The sequence below is a fragment of the Hippocampus comes genome, unplaced genomic scaffold, assembly GCF_001891065.2.
Source record: "Hippocampus comes isolate QL1 unplaced genomic scaffold, H_comes_QL1_v1.1 scaffold349, whole genome shotgun sequence".
NCBI lineage: Eukaryota > Metazoa > Chordata > Actinopteri > Syngnathiformes > Syngnathidae > Hippocampus > Hippocampus comes.
In genome coordinates, this window is record NW_017806157.1 from 94,004 (window position 1) to 104,445 (window position 10,442).

The 10,442-nt window shown below is 43.6% G+C and overlaps 1 long non-coding RNA gene across 1 annotated transcript in view; it reads right to left on the reverse strand.

Annotated features, from left to right (window-relative positions):
• Window positions 1-9,063: 9,063 nt before the first annotated feature.
• Window positions 9,064-10,442, reverse strand: part of LOC109531059 (uncharacterized) — a 12,162-nt gene continuing 10,783 nt past the window's right edge. The window contains exon 3 of the long non-coding RNA XR_002171111.1: window positions 9,064-9,379. This is a non-coding gene — a long non-coding RNA (uncharacterized LOC109531059). The remainder of the gene's footprint in view (window positions 9,380-10,442) is intronic.

Consider the following 10,442-nt stretch of genomic DNA (forward strand, 5'->3'; position numbering starts at 1 on the left):
AGTTGTGTGCAATAATGATCTCTCATACCCCTGGGGGCTGGGGAAGGTGCGAGGTGTGGGCTGCGTGTGAAGTTCAATGAAAACACAGGTGTGTTGGGAACAGTCCAATGCTCAGTTTTAAAGAACACCGATGTGTTAACCACCCCAAAGGAGCCAGCAGCATATGTGCATATATAAACACACAGCGGGGATCTTTTTAATCACATTTAACAATGACGCATTCAACCACTTCAACATGAAATTCTCTATTAACTACAAAACAAACCATTAGAAATGATCGTTTCTCTCCCTGTCACTTGAACAGGACACTTGAGGTGAGCAACACCATGGCTCAACGACACTGAACTTCTGAAAGCGTTTATGCGCAGGTGCTGCATGCACCCAATGCTGTGTGAACAAGCACATTAAACTCAAGTTTTCAACACATTTACGCAGCAGCTCCACCAACTTTGACTGTGACAAGTTGGTTCAGTTCCACCAACAAATACAAGTTGGTGCAGATGAGCAACTACAGTACTCACAATACCAGTTGGGGGAAGCGGAGTAAATTTGAATGTTTTGGAGCCACATCAACATGACATTGAGAAAAGACATCAAAGGAACTCATTTTGAATGATTTGGACTTACCGATCGAAAATCAGAAACAGGCTTGCTTTCCACCTGGGGGTTCCACACTCAGTTTAGCGCAGTGTCCTCATGGGGGAAAATCTGTTCCCAAGTGGGACCGACCAGTAAAATCATGATATATATATATATATATATATATATATATATATGATCCCAGGAGCTAAGTTGTCTGGGACTTGATGCCCCTGGCAGGGTCACGCATGGCAAACAAGTCCGAGGTGAGGGACCAGACAAAGCAGGGCTCAAGAACCCTTTATGATGAATAAAATAAATGAAACTCAGTTTCCCTTGCCCGGACGCGGGTCACTGGTGCCTATGAGTACAGGTGGTTGTTTGTCTCTGTGTGCCCTGCCTACTGCCCGAAGACGGCTGGAATAGGCTCCAGCACCCCCCAGCAACGCTTGTGAGGATAAAGCGGATCGGAAAATGGATGGATATATATATATATATATATATATGTGTGTGTGTGTGTGTGTGTGTGTGTGTGTGTGTGTGTGTGTAAAATTTAAAACACTTGGCGCCAATATTACGCACATTTTCTTTTTCTATTTGTGGGCCATCCTGGTCTCTATTTTTTGAGAATAGAAGAGGTCAACTCTAAAGGTATTGTAATATACTTTGTATGAAACAAAAAGATCAAAATATTTGTTTTCCTTTTTTTTTTTTTTTTTTCAAAAAATATATATTTTGTATTGAACACACGAGAAAAAAAAATCACGAAATGAAAGCGGTGAAACACAAATGTCCAGTGGCCGGAAAAAGTTCCAATCAAAATATGTGTTTTCATAACTTCTTTTCAAGGAATCCAGTGAAGTGCAAAGAATGAAGTTGAATGTAGCAGGGTTTCAAGTAACATTTAGGAATCCCTACCATTCAGACAGAGTTTTGTCATCTTGTTCCTTGGCTACTGTTTCATTCAACTGCGGTGACTCAATCTGAACACCAGGTGGCACCCACAAAATTACTTACATGACTGTCTTTGACAGAAGAAATAAAGACAGCATGTCGAATACTGTAGTGCTGTGTGCTAAACTGGAAAGAAAACAGTGAATTAAAAAAATTCATAAATAAAAATACAAGACCGAGCCGAATGTCCTCTACAGGCCCAGATTGCGACCTCCGCCCCATCGCAGGCCGTATCTTTGTTTGACATTCCTGCTTTTGACATTTTGTACTCAACTGGATGGCTGTGGTTCAAAAAAAGACAACCCATGAATGTGATTTTTCAATCTGATTTTTGGCAAAAGATCCAAACCTTTGAATCTATACAAATGCAGTACCAATAGTGTACAGTATTTATACATGGTGGATGGAAGCATACTTGCTGAATCCCAAAAACTTTGTCACCCCTTTATGCACCCTATAACCTGAGAACATGATATGCTGTCCACTGTCCCTGAAAGGGTGAAGTCAGTAAGCTCTGCACGGTACCTTCTTCCCACATGGATTGCAATATTTAGTTTTTGCACCCGGGGCTATACACTCAAGGTGAGTGAAATAAAACATTGCTTTTGCTGGCTTCTCCCAAATTATTGAACTGAACGATTTTGAGGAGCAGCAGTGGAAATGGTTTCCAGCTACAACTACCTCAGAATGCACTTTTCTCAGGACTTCACCTGAAACACTTGCAAGAAGGCTCACCAATGTCTCTACTTCCTTGGGAAGATGCGACGTGTCAGACGGGGAGCTGTGTGGTGAGGAGCTTCTCCAGATATGTGGTGGAGAATGTGTCATGATGGTGGTGGCGGAGGACGCAAAAAGCAGGCAGGAGGGAGGAGCTGGGTGGACTTGACTAAATGTATTAAGAAAACACTGAGAAAAACAAAATCAAAAACAAAGTCCTGAAACATGAAAAAACAAAAGTAACAAACAACAACCCACGGGGGTAGCAGCAGAACACAAACACGAACAGAAACAGTGAGAGAAACAATGACCTGACCCTGAGTGGTCGGCCAGGGAGTCCTTTAAACAGAAAAACCTAGTGACATGATGACCAACAGGTGTGCAGCTGTAGGAGGAGACCTACAGTGCCACCTGTTGGTCACAAACAGATCCACTGTGACAGAACATCCTCAGCAGCAGCATCACAGTGCGGCAAAGCGGCTGCTCATCTGCAGAAAGGAAGGATCTTCAAAGGATGGGAAGATTGTGTGGAACCGCCTTCCCACAGCCACGGACGTCTGCACGAACACACGCAGAATGCGGGCCCTCTGCATCATCAAGGACACAGCCTACCCCGCACACACTTTCTTCCATCTCTTTCCCTCAGGCGGGAGACTAAGGAGCATCCAGAGCATTCCCACCAGGCTGAGGAACAGCTTCTTTCTGGGAGACTGTTAAAACTCAAACAGTGCTCTGTTCCCCTGACATTGACACCCCCATCCCTAATTCATCCCTGCACATTGAACACTTTATTCTTTTTTTTCCCCCAAGAACAATTACCTTGTAAACAACATGCACAATTCAAGCGTCTTGTTTGTTTATTTCTCGTTGCAAATACATATCGCTGCATTTGCATCATATGTTTAAACTGCCCAAAAAAGAAAAAAGAAAAAAAGAACATCCCTGAACAGTTTGCTTGAAACAAATAATTTTTTTTCCTAACAACTCGACTTATCTCACCACATACATCATAATCATGCCCAGTGAGCAGGGGTCGGAAACTCGGGTTCCTCGAGCGCCATATCCTGCCTGTTTTAGATCCCTCCCTACGCCAACACACCTGATTCATTTGATCATGATTGTTTCAGGTTTCAACAGAGCTCGCTGATGATCTTATCGTTAGAATCAGGTGTGTTAAAGTAGAGAGAGAGCTAAAACAGGAAGAATTTGGCTCGAGCAACCAGAGTTCTCAGGCGGCAACAAAGTTGGTGTTTTTTTTTCTGAGAAATGTATTGTTTTACCATTATTCTGACTGTGTAAAGGCAAGAATGTCGTGGGTTTCGTGAGTAGTTAGGACCAATTATGCAGAGTTTAAAGAGCAATGCATAGAAATTGTGCAACTTATTGTTGCGAGGAAGGTGTCTGTCTTTACCGCGATGCACTTTTGATTTTAATGTTACGCATTAACCATTTGCTTTGTCACTGGGGTTCAATCGACAAAGCTGCGTGTCATAATACCAAATGACCCATATGAACTACAGCATTAATTTTATTTTGATTTTGGATGGGGAGAAAGATGCACATTTCTTCCCATTCAAAACTGTTCCTGTGGTGATTGCGCAGTGCTTAATGTGTTCTGTAGTAAACGGATTGTTTCAGGGAAGTGAATTGCAACCACCCGTGGATGGCCAGTTGCTGAGCTCTGACCTGCTTGGCTTGCAGCTCAGGTGTACCCCGTCAAAAAGGGATTGAGGAATGCATTGAGGCTGGACAGCTTGGAGAGCATCAACGCATGTGTACTCTAAACCTGGTTAGCTGCATCCAACTGAAATAAACAAAACTGGAAAATCTCCTTCCTGGATCCTGGACGTTTATTCTTTTTCCACACAGCCTGCTTTTTCGCCACTTAACACTGTGGCAAAAGTCATTATGAATGATTAGGATTATTTTTTTTTTTTTTTTAATTACCTCCTACAAATTTACGAAAACTTTTGTTCAGATAGTTGCATTGGACTGCCATTCATTTATTTGGTCGTATTTACTGTTATGGTCTAAATTAATGAATAATCAACATCTTTTGGAAAATGAATGTCAGACATTTACATGCACATTTAAGTCCTATCAGTGGCTAGAGAGGGCTGGCCTAAAGGACAGCACAGAGGCACTCATCCTGGCTGCTCAGGAGCAGGCCCTGAGCACCAGAGCCATTGAGGCCCAGATATACCACACCAGACAAGACCCAAGGTGTAGGTTGTGTAAAGAGGCACCTGAGACGATCCAACACATAACTGCAGGGTGTAAGATGCTGTCAGGCAAAGCCTACATGGAACGCCACAACCAGGTGGCTGGCATAGTCTACCGAAACATCTGTGTGGAGTATGGACTGGAAACCCCAACTGAGCTTCCCTTGCAGTCTTAGAGCAATCGCCTCTGACACACACACACTAAATGTGACCTGTAACTCTGTTGAAAAGCTGATGCTTTCGCCGAATATTGAACCGTTGTAATTTTTGTGGATGGCTGACAACTAGCCACAATTGTTCCCCATTCGAAGCAACATTTCTGTACTCAAAATAGAGAAAATGAACTGAGCCCAATGTTTCTGGTTGCACATGTGAGATTATGGTTGCCAAATGACTGTTTTCTTAACAATTTCCTCACTTAGAAATGTCCCGGGCTCTGTGGCCCCCTCTTGTAAACACATTCACACAGACGGAGGGAGAGAAGCCACTCAGTCATCAATCATCTCGCAAGGCAGAATACGACCCCATCTCACCCTATCAGAATTTCTTTTTTTTTTCCAAACGGTAATTACAATAAGAAAATCAAGTGTGTGAAAAGCCTCTTCATGATAAAAAAAAAAGATAGAGAGAAACTGCAATATGCAGGACATGACAAAATAATATTGGAAATTTTGATACAAAGCTGAACCCGATTTTGACAAACAGGAAACAGCAAATTGTACATGCCATAGTAGGGTTAGACAAATTTGACTAATGTTGGTGAATTTTACGAGACCAACCTGCTCTGAACTGACTCTGAACAAGCCAAACAATTCCAATCATATTGTGAAAAAAAATCCCCTTTTCTTCAATCAGCCATTCTATGCATAGATCGGATTCCCAGATGGGATTTTGGCTGCGCATGTGATGTCAGGTCACTTGTTGCCTGCCTGTCAGTTTTTCTTGAAGGCAAAGCAAAATGCCACTATTTAATAATATCCATCCACGCATTTTCTGATCCGCCTATCCTCTCAAGGGTCACGGGGCGTGCCGAAGCCTAGCAGCTGTCTTCGGGCAGTAGGCGGGAGACACCCTGAACTGGTTGCCAGACAATCACACGGCACACAGAGACGAACAACCATCCACGCTCACAATCACAACTTGGGACAATTTAGAGTGATCACTTAACCTGCAACACATGTTTTTTGGAATGTGGGAGGAAACCGGACTACCTGGAGAAAACCCACGCAGACACAGGGAGAACATGCAAACTCCACACAGGAAGGCCGGAGTCAGAACTGAACCTACGACCTCTGCACTGTGAGGTCGACGCGCTAACCCCTCGACTATCGGGCTGCCCATTTAACAATATATAATCTTGATTTATTTATTTTTTTGTTTGTTTTGTTTATAAACTGACAGCCTCTGGGCATTTCAGATGAAAGGAAAACAAAATGGAATTGATGTTGCCTGCATTTCATAAAACAGCCATTCCAAGAGCAGAAGCAAATCTTTCCGCTTTCAAAGAATATAATGTAAATTTTGAGCATCAGTCAAATTGTCATGCATCCAGGTGATATTGGGTAATGACGGGAGATGTGTACTCGACTGAGAAAAGCATTGCCTGCTCATACAGCTTTCAAGGTGGTGAGTAATGACAGGTTTAGTGAGGAGATTCCAGCGTCACTTTGTGTTCAGTCGGGGCTCAACTATGAATAAAAGCCCAACAATTAGGGTAGCTGATTGCATTCACAGATTTTGCCAAGCAGCAATTTACATTGTTAATAAGGGAAAGAAAACATTTATGTCTGATGCTGAAAATTGTTTTGCTTTCGAGGGCAGTGGCCTTCAGCCATCTGTGGTATTTTATTCAGATTAAACGTGAACGAGTTTTCCAACAGAGGTACCGCAGACCAAGTCTATGTTCCAGTTTTTACTCTCCATAACCTACAAGGGGAAATGAATTATGGACTCAAGACGGTCCATTTTTTTACCAACAAATTCACTTAGATAATTCTGTACTAATCACACAATAATATCCAGAAATATAAATATAACCATCAAAAATACAATTAACACAAGTCTAACTGTGACCTGGGAACTCAGTCTTCCCTGCCTCGGTGAAAGGCGAAGCCAGCTGCCAGCGTTTGAGCCAGTCAGACTTTCTCTCACTCTCACCACACAACAGGTTCTACAATAAATGACACTAATACAGCGACGTCGTAATGGCCCTAATACAGCTACCTCGAGTATTGACAGACGAGGACACAGTTATGTTGCCACTGTTGCTGGGATCATTCCGAAGCGGACCAAAAGTGCCATCTTTGGGGAGCAGGCGGGGTACAACCTGAATAGAGTTGTAGTCCACAGCCTCACTGAGTTCTTGATGAATGTCCTTAGAATTCTGTTGCTGTTATACAGTTGGAAGCATTTCAGTATCCATGTGTGTGGCATTGAGTCTTTGGCTTTCTTGGAGTCAATCCAGACCGTGCACAGGTTGGTGCTACTTGTTTTACAGACATGGGTGATTGTCCTATCGACCAGTAGTTGGTGTCTGGAACCCCTGCTGTTATTACCAATGCCTTTCTGTGCTCAATTTGTGTACTGATACATAAGCCAATTTATTTTGTCTGCTATGATACCTGATAGGAGCTTCCATGTGGTGCTGAGGTAGATTATAAATCGGTAGTTTGATGGAGTTGCTTCCTTCTGGGGCTCCTTCATGATGAGGATCGTCTGACCTTATGTTTCGCCATTGCGGGTGGGTCCCTGATGTAAGCAACTAGTTCACTTGTGCTGCCAGGTGTTCATGGGGAGCAGTCAGCGTCTTTTTTTCAGTAGGCATGGATGTTGTCGGGCCCTGGTGCTGTCTGATTCTTCATCTTTGACATTCTTGCTTGGATATTGGCCACTGCCATGAAGATTGGTTCTTGTTCTGGGATGTTGCTGTGCTCTGTTTGTAAATCTGCCAGCCATTGGGCATTGGTATTCTGTGACACGTCCTTCTCCCTTCCAGTATTGCACTGTCTCGGCTTTCATGGATCTGTTTCGGTCTTGATACATTGCCACTGAGAGTCAACCATAGGTAGGTTGTTGGAGAACATTCTGTTTATTCTCCTGGCCTCTATCGCTCTCATGTACCTCTTCAGGCGAGTCGTCAATGCTGTGAGTCTTTCCTTGGCAGTCTCAAGTGCCTCATTTATGGACATCTTACTGTATTTCTTGGGCAGTTCTTCCTTAAACACCTTTGCTGCGCTCTGTTAGCAGTGGCGGTTCTAGATCAATTTCACTGAGGGGGCCTGGCTGGGGCCAGGGGTTTTTATAGAGGGGCACATTTAACCCAGGGCAAAAAAGACAGATTTGAAATCCTATTTGACTTTTTATTTTATCAAACTTTGAAACCATTGCAGTCATAACATTACAGTGACGAGGAAAACAAAACAAAACAGTATAATAATCACATTCTTAAGCTGCCCTACCATTAAAGCAACCATATTCTGCGATTTTTGTGATTTCTGGCAAACCGATCAACAAATGAGTCAAGATTGAGTGCTTTTGCCCTCCTAGACTCAATGCTAGGTACCGCAAGGTTGCTTAATCTATCCTCATTCATGGTGGACCTGAGGTATGTTTTCACCAGCTTTAATCTCGAAAAACTCCTTTCGCAAGTAGCAGGGCCCACTGGGATTGTGACAGCTATTTTACAGAGTCTGTAGAGCTAAAAATAAATAAATAAATAAAATAAAAAAACGTATTTGTATGGTTCAATGAACTGTACGAGCTGCACTGTACTAGAGGGTCTCTGCATCCCAGCCTGGATTTTTCTTTCCAAGATTCTTTTGAACTGATGTAGTGCATGCCCCAGGTCATCAACATTTGAATCTTACAGTTCTGCAAATGAAAACAGATCTGTCTCTTTGATGAATGTATCTTTTTTGGGGATTTAGAGCTGGAATGCTGTTCATGATTTCACAGTTTTTGCTTGAAAATCGTCTTTCAAGCTCAATGAGCATAAGGGTAGAAAAAGTTTGTATGAAACCAGTCTTTATCTCTTTCTGGCTCTCTCTGCCCAAGAGTGGTAAGTACACAGTTCTGGCTGAGTTTAGAGCTGAGCGTTTTTGGTCATTTTCCAGCTGGTGGTGATGGATCTCACTGCCCAAAAACATTCAACACTTCATTCCGCACATTATCAAAAAACGACTCTTGCCCGAAATCACTCAATATCTTAAATAACGCTTCAACTAAATCTACAGCTTTTGAAATGTCAAGTATTGAAGACTGCAGCATATCAGATGTAGCACTCTCAGGATGCGGCATGAATGACGACACGAAGTCCACGATAAAAATACAGGGTTTATTCCTGGCAACCCGTGAGAACACGTCGGAGATTCGGCCGCGTTTTGGCAAGACGGTGGTGAAAAGACGCTACCTCCGATTTTGGCTAACGTGCCGGCTAATCTCTTCCGCGTTCGGTCGCCCCCTTCACGGAAGCGCCGCCGCCGCCGCCGCGGCAAACGTAGCGGTCAGCTTATGAAGCTAAAACAGGATCCGAGACTCACTAAGATAGCTGCTCGTTCCCGAACGCACGGAATTACTCCGTCGTAGCGTGCCCTCGACCCCGTTGCCTCGTGCTTGATAACAGTCGTTGGCTCTCCCACCGTGCCACGGCATTTCTACCCTCTGCGCCTTTCTCGGCGAGGAGTCCAGCGAAAGCTTTTGAGGGAATTCCCCCGGGCTCGGCAATCGGAAGAGGCAATCCCTCCCATTGCCACTCCCACAAGGATCGCTTTGTTAAACGCCCGGTCGTTGACGAACAAGACCCATATTCTGAGGGAGTATTTCCTTTCCAATGACTTGGATTTCCTGTGTCTGACGGAGACTTGGGCAGGTACTGGTGAGTACAACGCTTTACTTGAATTGTTGCCATCCTCGATACCCCGAGGACCTCAGGCCGTGGTGAAGGAACGGTGAGTATCTTTAAGAACATTTTCAAATGTAAACGGTGCACATTCACCACATCAACCACCAGCTTTGAAGTAACCTTCTTTGAAGTCGGTCGTGTTTTCCCGGTGCTGTGCGCTGTCATTTACCGCCCTCCTAAGTACAACAAAGACTTTTTAAGCGGTTTTTCAACCTTTCTTGCGGAAATCAGGCTGAGATATGATCATATCCTCCAAATGGGGGATTTTAATATCCCTGTGTGCTTTCCGGAAAAAACACTAGCAAAGGACTTCTGAAGATTTATCGACTCTTTTAATTTGTGCAATATGTGACCAGCCCGACACATGAACAAGGACATATTTTCGACCTTGTCCTTGCTTATGGTCTACTGGTGTCAAATCTGGAAGTCCTTGAAAATGGGATTTCTGATCACATGGCAGTTTTATTTGACGTAGTCTTATCGCGTGCTGCTGTAAAATCTGCCGCTCCTAGTTGCAACCGCCGAATTTTTAACCCTCGCACTGCTGGTCGGTTCTCTGATGCCTTTAATAACCTTTGCGTACCCTCGTCTAACACAGAAAGTAAAATAAATATTCAGGAATAATACTTTTACAATTTTTGTAAAATTGTATGTTGCGTTATATAAACTTATTTACATCGACTGCAGCATATGGGTTAAAACGATAGATTCTGTACTCAAACCCCCTCTGCCTACTTGCTCGGATTCTTCACCCGAGATGTGCAACAGATTCCTTCAGTTTTTCATTGATAAGGTCTCTACAGCTAGGACTCCGGTCTCAAATACCGCATCTGACCCCTCTGTCCATATTCCGTGTTCAGCTGTGCTAAATTCTTTTGAAACTGTGTCCTTGACGCTTTTGGAGGATGTAGTTCGCCAGAAGAAGCCATCTGGCTCTCCCTGTGACTTTCTTCCCCCGCATTTCTTTCACGAGGTTCTACCGAGTGTTGGTGCATCGGTGTTGGACATCATCAACAGCAGCCTCTCTTCTGGTATAGTTCCCCAACAGTTTAAACATGCTGTGGTCCAAC